Source organism: Pseudophryne corroboree, chromosome 9 (assembly GCF_028390025.1).
Source record: "Pseudophryne corroboree isolate aPseCor3 chromosome 9, aPseCor3.hap2, whole genome shotgun sequence".
Classification (NCBI taxonomy): domain Eukaryota; kingdom Metazoa; phylum Chordata; class Amphibia; order Anura; family Myobatrachidae; genus Pseudophryne; species Pseudophryne corroboree.
Window position 1 is genome coordinate 460121347 of NC_086452.1, and position 25284 is coordinate 460146630.

Here is a 25284-nt window from a genome sequence, read left to right on the forward strand (position 1 = left end):
GCAGAGTGGCGTCAGGCTGTGGATAAGGTTAGGGGCTCTCTGTGTGTGTAATACGCAGAGTGGCGTCAGGCTGTGGATAAGGTTAGGGGCTCTCTGTGTGTGTGTAATACGCAGAGCGGTGCCAGGCTGTGGATAAGGTTAGGGGCTCTGTGTGTGTAATACGCAGAGCGGTGCCAGGCTGTGGATAAGGTTAGGGGCTCTCAGTGTGTGTAATATGCAGAGTGGCATCAGGCTGTGGATAAGGTTAAGGGCTCTCAGTGTGTGTAATATGCAGAGTGGCGCCAGGCTGTGGATAAGGTTAGGGGCTCTCAGTGTGTGTAATATGCAGAGTAGCGCCAGGCTGTGGATAAGGTTAGGGGCTCTCAGTGTGTGTAATATACAGAGTAGCGCCAGGCTGTGGATAAGGTTAGGGGCTCTCAGTGTGTGTAATATACAGAGTGGCGCCAGGCTGTGACTAAGGTTAGGGGCTCTCAGTGTGTGTGTAATATGCAGAGTAGCGTCAGGCTGTGACTTCGGTCAGGGGCACTCAGTGTGTGTAATACGCAGAGTAGCGTCAGGCTGTGGATAAGGTGAGGGGCTCTCTGTGTCAGCATTCAGGAGAGCTATCCATGACTATGAGAAAGTGACCACCCAGAGAGTATACTGTAGTACTGTGTATATAGATAGCGCTTCACTTTTTCCACATTTTGTTATGTTACAGCTTTATTCCAAAATGGAATAAAATTATTTCTCTGACGTCCTAGTGGATGCTGGGGACTCCGAAAGGACCATTGGGAATAGCGGCTCCGCAGGAGACTGGGCACAAAAGTAAAAGCTTTAAGACTACCTGGTGTGCACTGGCTCCTCCCCCTATGACCCTCCTCCAAGCCTCAGTTAGATTTTTGTGCCCGAACGAGAAGGGTGCAGTCTAGGTGGCTCTCCTGAGCTGCTTAGAAAAAAGTTTAGTTTTAGGTTTTTTATTTTCAGTGAGACCTGCTGGCAACAGGCTCACTGCATCGAGGGACTAAGGGGAGAAGAAGCGAACTCACCTGCGTGCAGAGTGGATTGGGCTTCTTAGGCTACTGGACATTAGCTCCAGAGGGACGATCACAGGCCCAGCCATGGATGGGTCCCAGAGCCGCGCCGCCGTCCCCCTTACAGAGCCAGAAGAGCAGAAGAGGTCCGGAAAAATCGGCGGCAGAAGACGTCCTGTCTTCAATAAGGTAGCGCACAGCACCGCAGCTGTGCGCCATTGCTCTCAGCACACTTCACACTCCGGTCACTGAGGGTGCAGGGCGCTGGGTGGGGGCGCCCTGAGACGCAATATAAACACCTTAGGGGGCAAAAAATGCATCACATATAGCTCCTGGGCTATATGGATGCATTTAACTCATGCCTGTTTTTCCATAAAAAAGCGGGAGAACGGCCGCCGAGAAGGAGGCGGAGCCTATCTCCTCAGCACACTGGCGCCATTTTTCCTCACAGCTCCGTTGGAGGGAAGCTCCCTGACTCCCCTGCAGTCCTGCACTACAGAAACAGGGTAAAACAAGAGAGGGGGGGCACTAAATTGGCAGATAAATCTATACAGCAGCTATATAAGGGAAAAACACTTATATAAGGTTATCCCTGTATATATATATAGCGCTCTGGTGTGTGCTGGCAAACTCTCCCTCTGTCTCCCCAAAGGGCTAGTGGGGTCCTGTCCTCTATCAGAGCATTCCCTGTGTGTGTGCTGTGTGTCGGTACGTTGTGTCGACATGTATGAGGAGGAAAATGGTATGGAGGCGGAGCAATTGCCTGTATTAGTGATGTCACCCCCTAGGGAGTCAACACCTGACTGGATGGTCTTATGGAAGGAATTACGTGATAGTGTCAGCACTTTACAAAAGACTGTTGACGACATGAGACAGCCGGCAAATCAGTTAATACCTGTACAGGCGTCTCAAACACCGTCAGGGGCTCTAAAGCGCCCGTTACCTCAGGTGGTCGACACAGACCCAGACACGGACACTGACTCCAGTGTCGACGGTGAGGAAACAAACGTATTTTCCAGTAGGGCCACACGTTACATGATCACGGCAATGAAGGAGGTTTTGAACATTTCTGATACTACAAGTACCACAAAAAAGGGTATTATGTGGGGTGTGAAAAAACTACCCGTAGTTTTTCCTGAATCAGATGAATTAAATGAGGTGTGTGATGAAGCGTGGGTTTCCCCCGATAAAAAACTGCTAATTTCTAAAAAATTATTGGCATTATACCCTTTCCCGCCAGAGGTTAGGGCGCGTTGGGAAACACCCCCTAGGGTGGATAAGGCGCTCACACGCTTATCAAAACAAGTGGCGTTACAGTCTCCTGATACGGCCGCCCTCAAGGAACCAGCTGATAGGAAGCTGGAAAATATCCTAAAAAGTATATACACACATACTGGTATTATACTGCGACCAGCAATCGCCTCAGCCTGGATGTGCAGTGCTGGGGTGGCTTGGTCGGATTCCCTGACTGAAAATATTGATACCCTGGACAGGGACAATATATTATTGACTATAGAGCATTTAAAGGATGCATTTCTATATATGAGAGATGCACAGAGGGATATTTGCACTCTGGCATCAAGAGTAAGTGCGCTGTCCATTTCTGCCAGAAGAGGGTTATGGACGCGACAGTGGTCAGGTGATGCGGATTCCAAACGGCATATGGAAGTATTGCCGTATAAAGGGGAGGAGTTATTTGGGGTCGGTCTATCGGACCTGGTGGCCACGGCAACGGCTGGGAAATCCACCTTTTTACCCCAGGTCACCTCTCAGCAGAAAAAGACACCGTCTTTTCAGGCTCAGTCCTTTCGTCTCCATAAGGGCAAGCGGGCAAAAGGCCACTCGTATCTGCCCCGGGGCAGAGGAAGGGGAAAAAGACTGCAGCAGACAGCCTCTTCCCAGGAACAGAAGCCCTCCCCCGCTTCTGCCAAGTCCTCAGCATGACGCTGGGGCCTTACAAGCAGACTCAGGCACGGTGGGGGCCCGTCTCAAGAATTTCAGCGCGCAGTGGGCTCACTCGCAAGTGGACCCCTGGATCCTGCAGGTAGTATCTCAGGGGTACAAATTGGAATTCGAGACGTCTCCCCCTCGCCGGTTCCTGAAGTCTGCTTTACCAACGTCTCCCCCCGACAGGGAGGCGGTATTGGAAGCCATTCACAAGCTGTATTCCCAGCAGGTGATAATCAAGGTACTCCTCCTACAACAGGGAAAGGGGTATTATTCCACGCTGTTTGTGGTACCGAAGCCGGACGGCTCGGTGAGACCTATTTTAAATCTGAAATCCTTGAACACTTACATACAAAGGTTCAAATTCAAGATGGAATCACTCAGAGCAGTGATAGCGAACCTGGAAGAAGGGGACTATATGGTGTCTCTGGACATCAAGGATGCTTACCTCCATGTCCCAATTTGCCCTTCTCACCAAGGGTACCTCAGGTTCGTGGTCCAAAACTGTCATTATCAGTTTCAGACGCTGCCGTTTGGATTGTCCACGGCACCCCGGGTCTTTACCAAGGTAATGGCCGAAATGATGATTCTTCTTCGAAGGAAAGGCGTCTTAATTATCCCTTACTTGGACGATCTCCTGATAAGGGCAAGGTCCAGAGAACAGTTAGAGGTCGGAGTAGCACTATCTCAAGTAGTACTACGACAGCACGGATGGATTCTAAATATTCCAAAATCGCAGCTGATTCCGACGACACGTCTGCTGTTCCTAGGGATGATTCTGGACACAGTACAGAAAAAGGTGTTTCTCCCGGAGGAGAAAGCCAGGGAGTTATCCGACCTAGTCAGGAACCTCCAAAAACCAGGCCAAGTGTCAGTGCATCAATGCACAAGGGTCCTGGGAAAAATGGTGGCTTCTTACGAAGCGATTCCATGCAAGAACTTTTCAGTGGGATCTGCTGGACAAATGGCCCGGATCGCATCTTCAAATGCATCAGCGGATAACCCTGTCTCCAAGGACAAGGGTGTCTCTCCTGTGGTGGTTGCAGAGTGCTCATCTTCTAGAGGGCCGCAGATTCGGCATTCAGGACTGGGTCCTGGTGACCACGGATGCCAGCCTGAGAGGCTGGGGAGCAGTCACACAGGGAAGAAATTTCCAGGGCTTATGGTCAAGCATGGAAACGTCACTTCACATAAATATCCTGGAACTAAGGGCCATTTACAATGCCCTAAGTCAGGCAAGGCCTCTGCTTCAGGGTCAGCCGGTGCTGATCCAGTCGGACAACATCACGGCAGTCGCCCACGTAAACAGACAGGGCGGCACAAGAAGCAGGAGGGCAATGACGGAAGTTGCAAGGATTCTTCGCTGGGCGGAAAATCATGTGATAGCACTGTCAGCAGTGTTCATTCCGGGAGTGGACAACTGGGAAGCAGACTTCCTCAGCAGACACGATCTCCACCCGGGGGAGTGGGGACTTCACCCAGAAGTCTTCCACATGATTGTGAACCGTTGGGAAAAACCAAAAGGTGGACATGATGGCGTCCCGCCTCAACAAAAAACTGGACAGATATTGCGCCAGGTCAAGGGACCCTCAGGCAATAGCTGTGGACGCTCTGGTAACACCGTGGGTGTACCAGTCAGTGTATGTGTTCCCTCCTCTGCCTCTCATACCCAAGGTACTGAGAGTCATAAGAAGGAGAGGAGTAAGGACTATACTCGTGGCCCCGGATTGGCCAAGAAGGACTTGGTACCCGGAACTTCAAGAGATGCTCACGGAAGACCCGTGGCCTTTACCTCTAAGAAAGGACCTGCTCCAGCAGGGACCATGTCTGTTCCAAGACTTACCGCGGCTGCGTTTGACGGCATGGCGGTTGAACGCCGGATCCTGAAGGAAAAAGGCATTCCCGATGAAGTCATCCCTACCCTGATCAAAGCCAGGAAGGATGTAACTGTGCAACATTATCACCGTATTTGGCGTAAATATGTTGCGTGGTGTGAGGCCAGGAAGGCCCCTACAGAGGAATTTCAACTGGGTCGTTTTCCTGCATTTCCTGCAAACAGGACTGTCTATGGGCCTAAAATTAGGGTCCATTAAGGTTCAAATTTCGGCCCTGTCAATATTCTTCCAAAAAGAACTAGCTTCAGTTCCTGAAGTCCAGACGTTTGTCAAGGGGGTACTGCATATACAGCCTCCTTTTGTGCCTCCAGTGGCACCTTGGGATCTCAATGTAGTTTTGGGGTTCCTAAAATCACATTGGTTTGAACCACTCACCACTGTGGACTTAAAATATCTCACATGGAAAGTGGTAATGCTGTTAGCCCTGGCCTCAGCCAGGCGTGTCTCAGAATTGGCGGTTTTATCCTATTAAAGCCCTTACCTAATTTTTCATACGGACAGGGCAGAATTGAGGACTCGTCCTCAATTTCTCCCTAAGGTGGTTTCAGCATTTCACTTAAACCAGCCTATTGTGGTGCCTGCGGCTACTAGGGACTTGGAGGATTCCAAGTTGCTGGACGTAGTCAGGGCCCTGAAAATATATGTTTCCAGGACGGCTGGAGTCAGAAAATCTGACTCGCTGTTTATCCTGTATGCACCCAACAAGCTGGGTGCTCCTGCTTCTAAGCAGACTATTGCTCGTTGGATTTGTAGTACAATTCAGCTTGCACATTCTGTGGCAGGCCTGCCACAGCCAAAATCTGTAAAAGCCCATTCCACACGGAAAGTGGGCTCATCTTGGGCGGCTGCCCGAGGGGTCTCGGCTTTACAACTTTGCCGAGCAGCTACTTGGTCAGGGGCAAACACGTTTGCTAAATTCTACAAATTTGATACCCTGGCTGAGGAGGACCTGGAGTTCTCTCATTCGGTGCTGCAGAGTCATCCGCACTCTCCCGCCCGTTTGGGAGCTTTGGTATAATCCCCATGGTCCTTTCGGAGTCCCCAGCATCCACTAGGACGTCAGAGAAAATAAGAATTTACTTACCGATAATTCTATTTCTCATAGTCCGTAGTGGATGCTGGGCGCCCATCCCAAGTGCGGATTGTCTGCAATACTTGTACATAGTTATTGTTACAAAAAATCGGGTTATTATTGTTGTGAGCCATCTTTTCAGAGGCTCCTCTGTTATCATGCTGTTAACTGGGTTCAGATCACAAGTTGTACGGTGTGCTTGGTGTGGCTGGTATGAGTCTTACCCGGGATTCAAAATCCTTCCTTATTGTGTACGCTCGTCCGGGCACAGTATCCTAACTGAGGCTTGGAGGAGGGTCATAGGGGGAGGAGCCAGTGCACACCAGGTAGTCTTAAAGCTTTTACTTTTGTGCCCAGTCTCCTGTGGAGCCGCTATTCCCCATGGTCCTTTCGGAGTCCCCAGCATCCACTACGGACTATGAGAAATAGAATTATCGGTAAGTAAATTCTTATTTTTTTCCCCTCAAAATTCTACACACAATACCCCATAATGACAACGTGAAAAAAACATTTTTTATTTTTATAAATTTGCAAAAATCACAATCACATGTACTTAAGTATTCACAGCCTTTGCCATGAAGCTCAAAGTTGAGCTCAGGTGCATCCTGTTTCCACTGATCATCCTTGAGATGTTCCTACTGCTTAATTGACGTCCATCTGTGGTAAATTCACTTGATTGGACATGATTTGGAAAGGCACACACCTGTCTATATAAGGTCCCACACTTGACAGTACATGTCTGAGCACAAACCAAGTATGAAGGCAAAGGAATTGTCTGTAGACCTCCGAGACAGGATTGTCTGGAGGCACAAATTCTGGGGAAGGGTACAGAAAAATATCTGCTGCTTTGAAGGTCCCAATGAGAACAGTGGCCTCCATCATCCGTAAATGGAAGACGTTCAGAACCACCAGGACTCTTCCTAGAGCTGGCCGGCCATCTAAACTGAGCGATCGGGGGAGAAGGGCCCTAGTCAGGGAGGTGACCAAGAACCCAATGGTCACTATGTCAGAGCTACAGCATTCTAATGTGGAGATAGGAGAACCTTCCAGAAGGACAACCATCTCTGCAGCAATCCACCAATCAGGCCTGTATGGCAGAGTGTCCAAATGGAAGCCCGTCTGGATTTTGCCAAAATGCACCTGAAGGACTCTCAGACCATGAGAAACAAAATTCTCTTGTCTGACGAGACAAAGATTGAACTCTTTGACGTGAACGCCAGGCTTCATGTTTGGAGGAAACCAGGCACCGCTCATCACCAGGTCAATACCATCCCTACAATGAAGCATGATGGTGACAGCATCATACTGTGGGGATGTTTTTCAGCGGCAGGAACTGGGAGACTAGTCAGGATAGAGGGAAAGATGAATGCATCAATGTACAGAGACATCCTGGATGAAAACCTGCTCCAGATCGCTCGACCTCAGACTGGGATGATGGTTCATCTTTCAGCAGGTCAACGACCCTAAGCACACGGCCAAGATATCAAAGGACTGGCTTCAGGACAACTCTGTGAATGTCCTTGAGTGGCCCAGACTTGAATCCAATTGAACATCTCTGGAGAGATCTGCAAATGGCTGTGCACCGACGCTTCCCATCCAACCTGATGGAGCTGGAGAGGTGCTGCAAGTAGGAATGGGCAAAACTGCCCAAAGATAAGTGTGCCAAGCTTGTGGCATCATATTCAAAAAGACTTGAGGCTGTAATTGCTGCCAAAGGTGCATCAACAAAGTATTGAGCAAAGGCTGTGCATACTTATGTACATGTGATTTCTTAGTTTTTTATTTTTAAGAAATTTGCAAGCTTTCTCTAACGTCCTAGTGGATGCTGGGAACTCCGAAAGGACCATGGGGAATAGCGGCTCCGCAGGAGTCTGGGCACAACTAAAGAAAGCTTTTAGACTACCTGGTGTGCACTGGCTCCTCCCACTATGACCCTCCTCCAAGCCTCAGTTAGATTTTTGTGCCCGGCCGAGCTGGATGCACACCAGGGGCTCTCCTGAGCTCTTAGAAGAAAGTATATTTTAGGTTTTTTATTTTACAGTGAGACCTGCTGGCAACAGGTTCACTGCAACGAGGGACTAAGGGGAGAAGAAGCGAACCTACCTGCTTGCAGCTAGCTTGGGCTTCTTAGGCTACTGGACACCATTAGCTCCAGAGGGACCGACCGCATGGAACTGGCCTTGGTGTTCGGTCCCGGAGCCGCGCCACCGTCCCCTTTACAGAGCCAGAAGCAAGAAGAAGTCCGGAAAATCGGCGGTATGAAGACTTCTGTCTTCTCCAAGGTAGCGCACAGCACTGCAGCTGTGCGCCATTGCTTCTCATACACACTTCACACTCCAGTCACTGAGGGTGCAGGGCGCTGGGGGGGGGGGGGGGGGGGGGCGGGGCGCCCTGAGCAGCAATAAAAACACCTTGGCTGGCAAAACAATCACAATATATAGCCCCAGAGGCTATATATGTGATAATTACCCCTGCCAGAATCCTTAAAAAAGCGGGAGAATAGTCCGCGAAAAAGGGGCGGAGCTATCCCCCTCAGCACACTGGCGCCATTTTTCCCTCACAGTTCCGCTGGAAGGAAGCTCCCTGGCTCTCCCCTGCAGTCTACACTACAGAAAAAGGGTAAAAAAAGAGAGGGGGGGCACTAAATTTAGGCGCAGTAAATATTATAGCAGCTATAGGGGACATAATTCAGTTAGTCCCTGCAGTATATAGTGCTCTGGTGTGTGCTGGCATACTCTCTCTCTGTCTCCCCAAAGGGCTTCTGTGGGGTCCTGTCCTCTGTTTAAAGCATTCCCGGTGTGTGTGCGGTGTGTCGGTACGGCTGGGTCGACATGTTTGAGGAGGAAAATTATGTGGAGGCGGAGCAGATGCCTGTAGAAGTGATGTCACCCCCTGCGGGGCAGACACCTGAGTGGATGGTTTTATGGAAGGAATTACGTGCAAGTGTCGACTCCTTACACAAAAAATTTGACTAAATGCCAAATGCGGGACAGCCGGCTTCTCAGCTTGTGCCTGCCCAGGTGTCTCAAAGGCCATCAGGGGCTCTAAAACGCCCGCTACCTCAGATGGCAGACCCAGATGTCGACACGGATACTGATACCAGTGTCGACGACGATGAGTCTAATCTAATGTCCACTAAGGCCATTCGCTGCATGATTGAGGCAATGAAAGAGGTGTTACACATTTCAGATTTAAACCCAGGTACCACAAAAAAGGGTATTATGTTTGGGGAGAAAAAACTACCCGTAGTTTTTCCCCCATCTGAAGAATTAAATGAAGTGTGTGAAGAAGCGTGGGCTTTCCCTGATAAAAGATTGATAATCTCAAAAAAATTACTAATGGCGTTCCCTTTCCCGCCAGAGGATAGGGCACGTTGGGAAACACCTCCTAGGGTGGATAAAGCGCTCACACGTTTGTCTAAAAAGGTGGCACTTCCGTCTCCGGATACGGCCGCCCTGAAGGAGCCTGCGGATAGAAAACAGGAGGCGATCCTGAAGTCTATATATACACACACACAGGCATTATACTTAGGCCAGCTATTGCGTCAGCATGGATGTGCAGTGCTGCCGCTGCGTGGTCAGATTCCCTGTCAGAAAATATTGACACCCTTGACAGGGACACTATTCTGCTAACCATAGAGCATATAAAAAAACTCAGTCTTATACATGAGAGATGCACAGAGGGAGATCTGCCGGCTGGCATCTAAAATAAGTGCATTGTCCATTTCTGCTAGGAGAGGCTTATGGACCCGGCAGTGGACAGGGGATGCAGATTCCAAAAGGCACATGGAAGTTTTGCCTTATAAGGGTGAGGAGTTATTCGGGGATGGTCTCTCGGACCTCGTTTCCACAGCGACAGCTGGGAAGTCAGCATTTTTACCCCATGTTCCCTCACAGCCTAAAAAAGCGCCGTTTTATCAGGTACAGTCCTTTCGGACCCAGAAAAACAGGCGAGGAAAAGGCGGGTCCTTTCTGTCCAGAGGCAGAGGTAGGGGAAAAAGGCTGCAACAAACAGCTAGTTCCCAGGAGCAAAAGTCCTCCCCCGCTTCTTCCAAGTCCGCCGCATGACGGTGGGGCTCCACAGGCGGAGCCAGGTACGGTGGGGGGCCGCCTCCAAAATTTCAGCGTTCAGTGGGCTCGCTCACAGGTGGATCCCTGGATCTTTCAAGTAGTATCTCAGGGGTACAAGCGGGAATTCGAGGCGTCTCCCCCCCGCCGTTTCCTCAAATCAGCCTTGCCAGCAACTCCCTCGGACAGGGAGGCTGTGCTAGAGGCAATTCTCAAGCTGTATTCCCAGCGCGTGATAGTCAAGGTGCCCCTACTTCAACAAGGACGGGGTTACTATTCCACACTGTTTGTGGTACCGAAACCGGACGGTTCGGTGAGACCCATTTTAAATTTGAAATCCTTGAACACATACATAAAAAAATTCAAGTTCAAGATGGAATCGCTCAGGGCGGTTATTGCAAGTCTAGACGAGGGGGATTACATGGTATCCCTGGACATCAAGGATGCTTACCTGCATGTCCCTATTTACCATCCTCACCAGGAGTACCTCAGATTTGCGGTACAGAATTGCCATTACCAATTCCAGACGCTGCCGTTTGGTCTGTCCACGGCACCGAGGGTGTTTACCAAGGTAATGGCGGAAATGATGATACTCCTTCGAAAAAAGGGAGTTTTAATTATCCCATACTTGGACGATCTCCTAATAAAGGCGAGATCCAAGGAGCAGTTGTTGGTAGGAGTAGCACTATCTCAGGAGGTGCTACAGCAGCACGGTTGGATTCTAAATATTCCAAAGTCACAGCTGGTTCCGACGACACGTCTACTGTTCCTGGGAATGATTCTGGACACAGTCCAGAAAAAAGTGTTTCTCCCAGAGGAAAAAGCCATGGAGCTGTCGTCTCTAGTCAGAAACCTCCTGAAACCAAAACAGGTGTCGGTGCATCACTGCACGCGAGTCCTGGGAAAGATGGTGGCTTCTTACGAAGCAATTCCTTTCGGCAGGTTCCATGCCAGAATCTTTCAGTGGGACCTGTTGGACCAATGGTCCGGATCGCATCTTCAGATGCATCGGCTAATAACCCTGTCTCCAAGAACCAGGGTGTCTCTGCTGTGGTGGCTGCAGAGTGCTCATCTTCTAGAGGGCCGCAGATTCGGCATACAGGACTGGGTCCTGGTGACCACGGCTGCCAGCCTTCGAGGCTGGGGGGCAGTCACACAGGGAAGAAACTTCCAAGGATTATGGTCGAGTCAGGAGACTTCCCTACACATAAATATTCTAGAACTGAGGGCCATTTACAATGCCCTAAGTCAGGCAAAACCCCTGCTTCTACACCAGCCGGTACTGATCCAGTCAGACAACATCACGGCGGTCGCCCATGTAAACCGACAGGGCGGCACAAGAAGCAGGACGGCAATGGCAGAAGCCACAAGGATTCTCCGATGGGCGGAAAATCATGTGCTAGCACTGTCAGCAGTGTTCATTCCGGGAGTGGACAACTGGGAAGCAGACTTCCTCAGCAGGCACGACCTCCACCCGGGAGAGTGGGGACTTCATCCAGAAGTCTTTCAAATGATTGTAAACCAGTGGGAAAAACCACAGGTGGACATGATGGCGTCCCGCCTAAACAAAAAACGAGAGAGATATTGCGCCAGGTCAAGGGACCCTCAGGCGATAGCGGTGGACGCTCTAGTGACACCGTGGGTGTACCAGTCGGTTTATGTGTTCCCTCCTCTGCCTCTCATACCAAAGGTACTGAGAATAATAAGAAAACGAGGAGTAAGGACAATACTCGTGGTTCCGGATTGGCCAAGAAGAGCGTGGTACCCGGAACTTCAAGAGATGATCTCAGAGGACCCATGGCCTCTGCCGCTCAGACAGGACCTGCTGCAGCAGGGGCCCTGTCTGTTCCAAGACTTACCGCGGCTGCGTTTGACGGCATGGCGGTTGAACACCGGATCCTAAAGGAAAAGGGCATTCCGGAGGATGTCATTCCTACGCTGATTAAAGCCAGGAAAGATGTAACTGTAAAGCATTATCACCGCATATGGCGGAAATATGTTGCTTGGTGTGAGGCCAATAAGGCCCCAACAGAGGAATTTCAGCTGGGTCGATTTCTGCACTTCCTACAGGCAGGAGTGGCTATGGGCCTAAAATTAGGCTCCATTAAGGTGCAGATATCGGCTCTGTCGATTTTCTTCCAAAAAGAACTAGCTTCACTACCTGAAGTTCAGACATTTGTAAAAGGAGTGCTGCATATTCAGCCCCCTTTTGTGCCTCCAGTGGCACCCTGGGATCTCAACGTGGTGTTGAATTTCCTAAAATCACATTTGTTTGAGCCACTAAAGACCGTGGATCTAAAATATCTCACGTGGAAAGTGGTCATGTTATTGGCCTTCGCTTCGGCCAGGCGTGTATCAGAATTGGCGGCTTTGTCATTTAAAAGCCCTTATCTGATTTTCCATATGGATAGGGCAGAATTGAGGACTCGTCCCCAGTTTCTCCCTAAGGTGGTATCAGCTTTTCACTTGAACCAACCTATTGTAGTGCCTGCGGCTACTAGCGACTTGGAGGATTCCAAGTTGCTGGACGTAGTCAGGGCCTTGAAAATGTATGTTTCCAGGACGGCTGGAGTCAGGAAAACTGACTCGCTATTTATCCTGTATGCACCCAACAAACTGGGTGCTCCTGCTTCTAAGCAGACTATTGCTCGCTGGATTTGTAGCACAATTCAGCTGGCGCATTCTGCGGCTGGACTGCCGCATCCTAAATCAGTTAAAGCCCATTCTACAAGGAAGGTGGGCTCATCTTGGGCGGCTGCCCGAGGGGTCTCGGCTTTACAACTTTGCCGAGCTGCTACTTGGTCAGGGGCAAACACGTTTGCAAAATTCTACAAATTTGATACCCTGGCTGAGGAGGACCTTGAGTTCTCTCATTCGGTGCTGCAGAGTCATCCGCACTCTCCCGCCCGTTTGGGAGCTTTGGTATAATCCCCATGGTCCTTTCGGAGTTCCCAGCATCCACTAGGACGTTAGAGAAAATAAGATTTTACTCACCGGTAAATCTATTTCTCGTAGTCCGTAGTGGATGCTGGGCGCCCGTCCCAAGTGCGGATTGTCTGCAATAATTGTACATAGTTATTGTTCACTAACGGGTTATTGTTATGAGCCATCTGTTGAGAGGCTTAGTTATGTTTCATACTGTTAACTGGATATGGTATCACGTGTTATACGGTGTGATTGGTGTGGCTGGTATGAGTCTTACCCGGGATTCAAAATCCTTCCTTATTGTGTCAGCTCTTCCGGGCACAGTATCCTAACTGAGGCTTGGAGGAGGGTCATAGTGGGAGGAGCCAGTGCACACCAGGTAGTCTAAAAGCTTTCTTTTAGTTGTGCCCAGACTCCTGCGGAGCCGCTATTCCCCATGGTCTTTTCGGAGTTCCCAGCATCCACTACGGACTACGAGAAATAGATTTACCGGTGAGTAAAATCTTATTTTTTTCATGTTGTCATTATGGGGTATTTTGTGTACAATTCTGAGGGAAAAATGAATTTATTCCATTTTGGAATAAGGCTGTAACATAACAAAATGTGGAAAAAGTGAAGGGCTGTGAATACTTTCCGGATGCACTGTATACATTTGAGGCAGCGCTGATGTTACTAATGATGTGACTGGACTCAGACAGCGATTACAATTGCATTTATTAACTAAATTATAGAAGTTTCTGTAACATAAATGTTCAGCAGATAATTATTATATTTTCGATATACAGCACCAATAGGTTATTTCTCTACTATAATGTACAGCGGTACTGTATACTGAGGGACATTTATAGAAAGTTATGGCTGATAGAACACAGTAGCAATCTCTTTTTATTTACTCCACAATCCGGAGACATTTCTCTTACGTCCTAGACCTAGAGGATACTGGGGATTCATTTAGTACCATGGGGTATAGACGGGTTGATAATGTCGATATTATCTTAGACCGTAAAGCTATACCTCTAAATACACTTTTACCGTGGAGCTGCTATGGCCGCTAGACCGAACACGTGCTACGCACTTTGTACGCTATTTGCGTACAGAGTCCCGCACGTGGTACGTATTTGGCGTACACACGCCGTGCTGAGTGTACAGAGTACGCACAGCGCACGCACACACAATTGATAACCTTTAAACCTTATAGTGATACAATGCAATGATATGATTACACTTTAAACCCTTAGCAGCAAAGTACTGCAACGATGTTATACCTTAAACCTTAAGTAGCGCTGACGGTATAAAGTACCCGCAGTGCGTACACTTTATTAATGCTTATAAACCTTATACAGTTAAATATGCTTTTAAAACCCTTGCAGGAAAGTGAAGACACAACACCGATTTGTAGTTAAAACCACAGGGTTCTAAGGCCACCGTGGATTATTCCAAAAGGTAAAACAGTACAAATCATACACTACAGGCTAACAAGATAAATCTAAACAGAATAATGGCTACAGAGAATGTACATACGTGAGAAAGTTCGCAAGCGCAACCCGGCCGGTCCTCCGCTCGTCCCATAGATAGCGTTCAGAGTCTTCTGACCAGCCAGGCAACAATGGGCTTTTTATACACAACTTACATACACAATACAATGGTCACTGTAATCGCATTGTCCATTGGACACAGAGATGTGTCTTTTCATTACAGGAGAGGTCATAGGTTGATTTGAAAAGGTGGGCGATGTCTTTCCCCAACTGCTCTGGTGGGTGGTATCCACTGGATTCCCGCCGCATACATAATATACAGTAAATACAGTTAATATCTATATTCTACTTTTGCACATAACTATACGCTGGAACATGCGATCTTTCTCTAACCGACACCGGAATGTTACTCTTAAAATACCCTACAGCTGGATACTAGACATCACCTTCCAACCTTTATCTGACCCTTCCTATCATGCAAAGGCAAATCCCTTAGTCCTGGAACTGTTTAAACTATTAATACTCGCTGATGTGGTGCAAGGGAGTTATTTCTAAAATGTACACTATTTGGGTTAAATATGTAATGTTCTAATAACCCTCTACGCGCTCACAAACTCCGCCGTAAATACCCATATCACGCGCATGATCGCAGGAGCGATCCTACGCAAATTGCGGATATGTGCACGCACGGCGGATTGAGTGCACGAGCAGCGGGCATGTGCATAGGGTTAGTACAAGGCATATGCATTACAATATTTTTCGACTTTGACAGTTCACCCTTTGGCAGTCAACAATAACTGCCACTATCTAAACATTGAACAGAAAAATATACAATACAATATTTACAGATGGTTGGATAAAAATATACAATACATTATCCACAGATGATTGGATGGTAGGAGGAGAGGTGTAGGCGGAAAATGTATGACCTAGTGGGATAGTAACAGCATGTATGTATGAAATCCATGTCTGAGGGGCATGTATCATCGTGCCATATATGTTCTAGATAAGCTTCGAAGTATTGTGAAGTATACATTAAATCCTTCTCATCCCGTATTAAGGGTCTGTAAGTGGGCCAACAAACACTACCGAGCTCTTTTCGGCTTCTTGTTCCAACAAATGGGGTGCACATTTAGTTGATAATACATGGAGGGGGAACACATGTGAATGCTAATATGTGGATATCACCTGTCGACTATGTGTGTCACTACCTGAAGGTTGTAGAGATGAGGATAAGACACATATGTACAATACATTCACATAACATTTTCGTAATCATTCTTGGGTGTTGATTGAAGTTTTCTCCAGATGGGTGTATTTTTGCTGAGGGAAAACAAAGGAGAAACGGGTGAAAGAAACGGACCGTGGAATCACGTTTTATCACAACATTGTCTCTATTGATGGGTCATAAATGAAATCAGTTGCTGTACCAATGCCCCTGCTCCTCAAACTCATCACTTTGGTACCGTGCTTGCGCCGTGTTAAAATTCGAACACACCTAAATATCAAACCAATCATTATGACAACTCCCAGGATACAAAGGAGAAACTTTCCTACACTCACGATAACATTTTGAGCCCATTCTCCTAAACCTGAGAACCAATTGCGTGGGTTCAACCATGAGACCCAGCCGGTCAGTTCATTACTCACAGCAGTAAGGGTAAGGTTGTGTCTCCTCCGGAACTCCCTCTTCAATTGCAAGATATCGTCCATCTTTTGATCTATGACCTCGGTTGGGTCATCAGTGAGGTTTGTAATGTACGTGCAGCACTTCACACCATACTGAGTTGCCAAGGTGACACAGTACCCGCCTGTCACCGCTGTGATATAATTGAGAACCATCCTGTGCGGGATCAGTTCCGTTTTGTAAGCTAGCAACTCCCTCCCTGTATACCTGAAGGTGTCATCATACATCTCGGTTATATTATCTATTAGGTTCGCTAGCGCGTGGATATACCTATAATTTATAATTCCTCTGGCGGTACGGGTGATGTCTAACGCGAGTAGGAATTTAATCCCGGTGGATTCGTGGATCAAATCAGAGGCTGCGTGCTCTGTCCTATCTATAAGGTGTCTCTTAACGATGTGTTCGTAGTGAGTATGAGTGTAAGGAGCTTGAGCATTGCGGTGAACGTCTTTCATCTTATTATGGGTTATGTTCATAACTTCTGGCAACACTCTTCCAGAGAGGCATAGATGGAGCCAGCATTAGGAGGGCATGCTGGGTCCTGTAGTGCCATTTGGAGGATACAGGGGTGCCTCCAGGTAAACTAGCTCTCAATCTGGATATGTTCTGTATGTGCCATTATCATGTGGCCATATATTAATTAATTGTATGACCCATAGTGGATGTTATTATTATTATGCTGTGTATGGGTTTGGGGAGTGGTACCCCCCGGGTCTGGTGGGGCTGGGCCACCTTGGGGTAGCATGCCATATTATTTATTTAGCACTTATGTAACACTCCTATTTTTTCACTAATATTACTCTTTTGAGTATTTTATTAACACCCTTATTTTTGTAGCACTTTCTAACCCATAGCTTCTGCTTCTTTCTTAACACATATTAACACTCAATGGTGTGCTGCCCTGGGGTGGTCGGGCCTGAGCCGACTTTGTGGGGTCCAAGCCTTGGACCTATGCTTAGTTAGGGACCTCCAGTAATAGAGCAGCCGTGAAGTGGCCTGGAGGCTTATCATATCTTTTGCAAAACATATGTAACGAAGAGCTCTAAATTTCCTATTATTACATAGTATATAGTTCTTCTTACTAACAGCCAGCAGAGTGCGTGGGAAAAATCCCTTTTGTATTTCTTGTCTAGAGTAACCCCCTCCCGCAGCACCAGGGGATTGTTACCAGCTTGATTAGAGCAGTTTTCCACTATTTATTGCAACACTCTTCCAATGTAACACAATCCCTCTGAGTTTGGGGCAAGCCACTTATACGCCTTCCTCCCGCATATGAAATATGCATCATCGGGGAGAACATATGGGACAGAATATGACATTACCATATTGCAAACCTTCCAAGTGAACAATCCTATCCCTAACTCTCTCATCTGTTTAGTACACATATCAGGCTGTATGATATGCGCACAGTACCCTGGTGACACTTCTCCAACCCGCATGGTCCTACTTCCTAGAGTATACCTGTACCGAAAATACCTTCCACCGTCGGCTATTTGGCGTATAAGTTCAGAGTCTACGGGCATTCTGTCGGCTCTGTGTGAAAATGCCATGGTTTGGTTATTCCATGTCACTTCCCAATTTCCCGGCTTTCGGGAATTGGAAATGTTGAAACATACTAAGGATCTATCCACATGATATTGGTGGAGCTTCAAACTAGGGGGCCTAGAAATATTAAATTTCTTGTCCACCGGTCTCCCACTCCGTAATTCAAATATCTCATCTATTGTTAAAGGATACGGTACTAGTCCTGACTTGCTCTGACCTTGAGGTACTTGTGAGCACACCCAGCATTCTGTTTGGTTTAAAACCTTACCCACTAATGAGTGATAATCACTCAATGGATGACGGTCCATGTTGATATTAAGGCTGGACTGACATCTCTGGATGCACCCATCCTCAACTATGTTTTCACAGTTTCTACAAATACAATTTCTCTAACGTCCTAAGTGGATGCTGGGGACTCCGTCAGGACCATGGGGAATAGCGGCTCCGCAGGAGACAGGGCACAAAAATAAAGCTTTAGGATTAGGTGGTGTGTACTGGCTCCTCCCCCTATGACCCTCCTCCAAGCCTCAGTTAGGTTTTTGTGCCCGTCCGAGCAGGGTGCAATCTAGGTGGCTCTCCTAAAGAGCTGCTTAGAAAAAGTTTTTAGGTTTTTTATTTTCAGTGAGTCCTGCTGGCAACAGGCTCACTGCATCGAGGGACTTAGGGGAGAGAATTTCAACTCACTTGCGTGCAGGATGGATTGGATTCTTAGGCTACTGGACACCATTAGCTCCAGAGGGAGTCGGAACACAGGTCTCACCCTGGGGTTCGTCCCGGAGCCGCGCCGCCGACCCCCCTTACAGATGCTGAAGATTGAAGGTCCGGAAACAGGCGGCAGAAGGCTCTTCAGTCTTCATGAAGGTAGCGCACAGCACTGCAGCTGTGCGCCATTGTTGTCACACACTTCACACCAAGCGGTCACGGAGGGTGCAGGGCGCTGCTGGGGGCGCCCTGGGCAGCAATATTTAATACCTTTATGGCAAAAGAATACATCACATATAGCCATTGAGGCTATATGTATGTATTTAACCCATGCCAGATATCTAAAACTCCGGGAGAAAAGCCCGCCAAAATAGGGGGCGGGGCTTATTCTCCTCAGCACACAGCGCCATTTTCCTGCTCAGCTCCGCTGTGAGGAAGGCTTCCAGGACTCTCCCCTGCACTGCACTACAGAAACAGGGTAAAACAGAGAGGGGGGGCATTTTTTGGCGATATTTTGATATATTTAAGCTGCTATAAGGAACAACACTTATATAAGGTTGTTCCCATATATATTATAGCGCTTGGGTGTGTGCTGGCAAACTCTCCCTCTGTCTCCCCAAAGGGCTAGTGGGGTCCTGTCTTCGATAAGAGCATTCCCTGTGTGTCTGCTGTGTGTCGGTACGTGTGTGTCGACATGTATGAGGACGATGTTGGTGTGGAGGCAGAGCAATTGCCGATAATGGTGATGTCACCCCCCAGGGAGTCGACACCGGAATGGATGGCTTTGTTTATGGAATTACGTGATAATGTCAGCACATTACAAAAATCAGTTGACGACATGAGACGGCCGGCAAACCAGTTAGTACCTGCCCAGGCGTCTCAGACACCGTCAGGGGCTGTAAAGCGCCCTTTACCTCAGTCGGTCGACACAGACCCAGACACAGACACTGAATCTAGTGTCGACGGTGATGAAACAAACGTATTTTCAAGTAGGGCCACACGTTATATGATTACGGCAATGAAGGAGGCTTTGCATATCTCGGATACTGCAAGTACCACAAAAAGGGGTATTATGTGGGGGGTGAAAAAACTACCTGTAGTTTTTCCTGAATCAGAGGAATTAAATGATGTATGTGATGAAGCGTGGGTTAACCCAGATAGAAAAGTGCTAATTTCAAAAAAGTTATTAGCATTATACCCTTTCCCGCCAGAGGTTAGGGCGCGCTGGGAAACACCCCCTAGGGTGGATAAGGCGCTCACACGCTTATCAAAACAAGTGGCGTTACCGTCTCCTGATACGGCCGCCCTCAGGGATCCAGCTGATAGGAGACTGGAAACTACCCTAAAAAGTATATACACACATACTGGTGTTATACTGCGACCAGCCATCGCCTCAGCCTGGATGTGCAGTGCTGGGGTCGTCTGGTTGGATTCCCTGACTGAAAATATTGATACCCTGGATAGGGACAGTATTTTATTGACTATAGAGCAATTAAAGGATGCTTTCCTTTATATGCGAGATGCTCAGAGAGATATTTGCACTCTGGCATCGAGAGTAAATGCGATGTCCATATCTGCCAGAAGGAGTTTATGGACGCGACAGTGGTCAGGTGATGCGGATTCCAAACGACATATGGAAGTATTGCCGTATAAAGGGGAGGAATTATTTGGCGTCGGTCTATCGGATCTGGTGGCCACGGCAACTGCCGGAAAATCCACCTTTTTACCTCAGACCCCCTCCCAACAGAAAAAGACACCGTCTTTTCAGCCGCAGTCCTTTCGGTCCTATAAGAACAAGCGGACAAAAGGACAGTCATATCTGCCTCGGGGCAGAGGAAGGGGTAAGAGAGGGCAGCAAGCAGCCCCTGCCCAGGAACAGAAGCCCTCTCAGGGTTCTGCAAAGCCCTCAGCATGACGCTGGGGCCTTACAAGCGGACTCAGGAGCGGTGGGGGGTCGACTCAAGAATTTCAGCGCACAGTGGGCTTGCTCACAGGTGGACCCCTGGATCCTGCAGGTAGTATCTCAGGGTTACAGGTTGGAATTCGAGAAGTCTCCCCCTCGCAGGTTCCTAAAGTCTGCTTTGCCAACGTCTCCCTCAGACAGGGCGACGGTATTGGAAGCCATTCACAAGCTGTTTTCTCAGCAGGTGATAGTCAAGGTACCCCTCCTACAACAGGGAAAGGGGTATTACTCCACGCTATTTGTGGTACCGAAGCCGGACGGCTCGGTAAGACCTATTCTAAATCTGAAATCTTTGAACCTGTACATACAAAAATTCAAGTTCAAGATGGAGTCACTCAGAGCAGTGATAGCGAATCTGGAAGAAGGGGACTTTATGGTGTCCCTGGACATAAAGGATGCTTACCTGCATGTCCCAATTTGCCCTTCACATCAAGGGTACCTCAGGTTCGTGGTGCAAAACTGTCATTATCAGTTTCAGACGCTGCCGTTTGGATTGTCCACGGCACCTCGGGTCTTTACCAAGGTAATGGCCGAAATGATGATTCTTCTGCGAAGAAGAGGCGTATTAATTATCCCTTACTTGGACGATCTCCTGATAAGGGCAAGGTCCAGAGAACAGCTGGAGGATGGAGTAGCACTAACCCGACTAGTGCTGCAACAACACGGGTGGATTCTGAATTTTCCAAAATCTCAGTTGACCCCGACGACACGTCTGCTGTTCCTGGGAATGATTCTGGACACGGTTCAGAAAAAGGTGTTTCTTCCGGAGGAGAAAGCCAGGGAGTTATCCGAACTTGTCAGGAACCTCCTAAAACCAGGGAAAGTGTCTGTGCATCAATGCACAAGAGTCCTGGGAAAGATGGTGGCTTCTTACGAAGCGATTCCATTCGGCAGATTCCACGCACGAACTTTTCAGTGGGATCTGCTGGACAAATGGTCCGAATCACATCTGCAGATGCATCAGCGGATAACCTTATCGCCACGGACAAGGGTGTCTCTTCTGTGGTGGTTGCAGAGTGCTCATCTGTTAGAGGGCCGCAGATTCGGCATACAGGACTGGGTCCTGGTGACCACGGATGCCAGTCTGAGAGGCTGGGGAGCGGTCATACAGGGAAGAAACTTCCAGGGAGTATGGTCAAGCCTGGAGATGTCTCTTCACATAAATATACTGGAGCTAAGAGCGATTTACAATGTTCTAAGTCTGGCAAAACCCCTGCTTCAGGGTCAGCCGGTGTTGATCCAGTCGGACAACATCACGGCAGTCGCCCACGTAAACAGACAGGGCGGCACAAGAAGCAGGACAGCAATGGCAGAAGCTGCAAGGATTCTTCGCTGGGCGGAAGATCATGTGATAGCACTGTCAGCAGTATTCATTCCGGGAGTGGACAACTGGGAAGCAGACTTCCTCAGCAGACACGATCTACACCCGGGAGAGTGGGGACTTCATCCAGAAGTCTTCCACATGATTGTGAACCGTTGGGAAAAACCAATGGTGGATATGATGGCGTCCCACCTCAACAAAAAACTGGACAGGTATTGCGCCAGGTCAAGAGACCCTCAGGCAATAGCTGTGGACGCTCTGGTAACACCGTGGGTGTTCCAGTCAGTGTATGTGTTCACTCCTCTGCCTCTCATACCAAAAGTACTGAGAATTATACGGCAAAAGGGAGTAAGAACGATACTAGTGGCTCCGGATTGGCCAAGAAGAACTTGGTACCCGGAACTTCAAGAGATGCTCACGGAGGATCCGTGGCCTCTACCTCTAAGACGGGACCTGCTTCAGCAGGGACCGTGTCTATTCCAAGACTTACCGCGGCTGCGTTTGACGGCATGGCGGTTGAACGCCGAATTCTAAGGGAAAAAGGCATTCCGGAAGAGGTCATTCCTACACTGGTAAAAGCCAGGAAGGAGGTGACTGCACAACATTATCACCGCATTTGGAGGAAATATGTTGCGTGGTGTGAGGCCAGGAAGGCCCCCACGGAGGAATTTCAACTGGGTCGATTCCTACATTTCCTGCAAACAGGATTGTCTATGGGCCTCAAATTGGGGTCCATTAAGGTTCAAATTTCGGCCCTGTCGATTTTCTTCCTGAAAGAATTGGCTTCAGTTCCTGAAGTCCAGACTTTTGTAAAAGGAGTACTACATATACAGCCCCCGGTTGTGCCCCCAGTGGCACCGTGGGATCTTAATGTAGTCTTGGATTTTCTCAAATCCCATTGGTTTGAGCCGCTCAAATCGGTGGAGTTGAAGTATCTTACATGGAAAGTAACCATGCTACTGGCCCTGGCTTCAGCCAGGAGAGTATCAGAATTGGCGGCTTTATCATATAAGAGCCCATATCTGATTTTCCATACGGACAGGGCAGAACTGCGGACGCGTCCTCATTTTCTGCCTAAGGTGGTGTCAGCGTTTCACCTGAACCAGCCTATTGTGGTGCCTGCGGCTACTAACGATTTGGAGGATTCCAAGTTGTTGGACGTGGTCCGGGCATTGAAAATATATATTTCAAGAACGGCGGGAGTCAGAAAGTCTGACTCACTGTTTATATTGTATGCACCCAACAAGATGGGTGCTCCTGCTTCTAAGCAGACGATTGCTCGTTGGATTTGTAGCACAATTCAACTTGCACATTCTGTGGCAGGCTTGCCACAACCTAAATCTGTCAAGGCCCATTCCACAAGGAAAGTGGGCTCATCCTGGGTGGCTGCCCGGGGGGTCTCGGCATTACAACTCTGCCGAGCTGCTACTTGGTCAGGGGCAAACACGTTTGCAAAATTCTACAAATTTGATACCCTGGCTGAGGAGGACCTTGAGTTCTCTCATTCGGTGCTGCAGAGTCATCCGCACTCTCCCGCCCGTTTGGGAGCTTTGGTATAATCCCCATGGTCCTGACGGAGTCCCCAGCATCCACTAGGACGTCAGAGAAAATAAGAATTTACTTACCGATAATTCTATTTCTCGTAGTCCGTAGTGGATGCTGGGCGCCCATCCCAAGTGCGGATTGTCTGCAATACTTGTACATAGTTATTGTTACAAACAAATTCGGGTTGTTATTGTTGTGAGCCGTCTGTTCAGAGGCTCCTACGTTTGTCATACTGTTAACTGGGTTCAGATCACAAGTTATACGGTGTGATTGGTGTGGCTGGTATGAGTCTTACCCGGGATTCAATATCCTTCCTTATTGTGTACGCTCGTCCGGGCACAGTATCCTAACTGAGGCTTGGAGGAGGGTCATAGGGGGAGGAGCCAGTACACACCACCTAATCCTAAAGCTTTATTTTTGTGCCCTGTCTCCTGCGGAGCCGCTATTCCCCATGGTCCTGACGGAGTCCCCAGCATCCACTACGGACTACGAGAAATAGAATTATCGGTAAGTAAATTCTTATTTTTCCTCAGCCAATAACCCTTCACAGTGCCTCCTAGTTTCTTGACTACCAGATCGTTTTCTGATACTCGCCTTTGCTCGGATGTGTTGCTCTTGGAATTCTACAAATCGGTCCTTGCCATCAGAACCCATTCCAGATCCTTTCTCAACCTCTCTGGTACTCTCACCGAAACAGACTGCTCTGGTCAACAACAGGGTCAACAGGAAAACCCGGAATGCAGTCTCTTGGGGTAAGTCCATCTTGTTAAGGGGAGAGAAAAAGGAGCAAGGAAGGGGAAAAAGAAGGTAATGGGAGATGGAGAAAATAATAAAAAGGAAAAAGAAATTTGGTGCGACAACCGCCTCTGGTTTTGTAGTTCACCGTGCTCAGGTGCCGTGACAACAGTCCTGCCTCTCAACCTTCCCGGAACAGGCACTCCAGTGATACGATTACCTCTACCCTCTGCTCTTTGTCACGGGCTCTCTCTGGGTCAGCGACCTTCTTACAGTGGGACGAGTGGACCCAAGTCTCTCTCTCGGCAACCTTTAATGCTGTTGTGCTGGTTAGTAAGACTTGGTACGGTCCTTCCCACCTGTCAATGAGGCAACCTGAGCGTAGAAAATTTAGAATCATTACATAATCCCCAGGTTCAATGTCATGACAATTACTGTTTGGTAGGTCAGGAATCACCAGCTTTAGATTTCTGTTTTGATTCCTCAACTGCTGGCTCATCTTAACCATATATTTTACAGTCACCTCATTATTGCATTTCAAATCATCCTGGGGGTCAATCATTACATGGGGTTGTCGACCAAAAAGAATCTCAAAGGGTGATAGGTTAAGGGGGGACCTGGGAGTGGTTCTGATGCTGTACAATACAAGTGGCAAAGCTTCTGGCCACAACAATCCAGTTTCAGCCATCACTTTGCTCAACTTGTTCTTAATAGTGCTGTTTACTCTTTCCACCTTCGCACTCGCCTGTGGGCGGTACGGAGTATGCAGCTTACTATTAATTCCCATCAGTTTGCACATAACCTGAAAGACTTCACCTGTAAAATGGGTACCCCTATCGCTTTCAATTATCCTAGGGATACCATATCTGCACACAAATTCCTGCACTATTTTCTTTGCAGTAAACGTAGCAGTATTTGTGGCAGCGGGGAACGCTTCTACCCAATTTGAAAACACGTCAATTCAAACTAACACATATTTTACATTTCTGCAGGGTGGCAACTGTATGAAATCAATTTGTATTACCTGAAAAGGGCCGTCTGTTGGCGGGATATGGGATGGTTCTGTTGGTATTGACTTTCCAATATTCTTCCTCAAGCAGATAAGACATGTCATTGCTCTCTTACCCGCATAAGAAGAGAATCCTGGTGCACACCAGTAGGCTCTCACCAGCTTACACATACCCTCTTTGCCCAGATGAGTCAGACCATGTGCCGCCTCAGCTAAGCTTGGAAGATATGCTCTGGGAGCTACTGGCTTACCCTGTCCATCTGTCCAGAGTCCTGAGGACTCCTGGCCATATCCTTTTGACATCCAGACTGCCTTTTCCTGTGGAGAACACAAATTTTGCATTTCACTTCATTTTTGTGTGTTGACGGTATTGAATACCATCA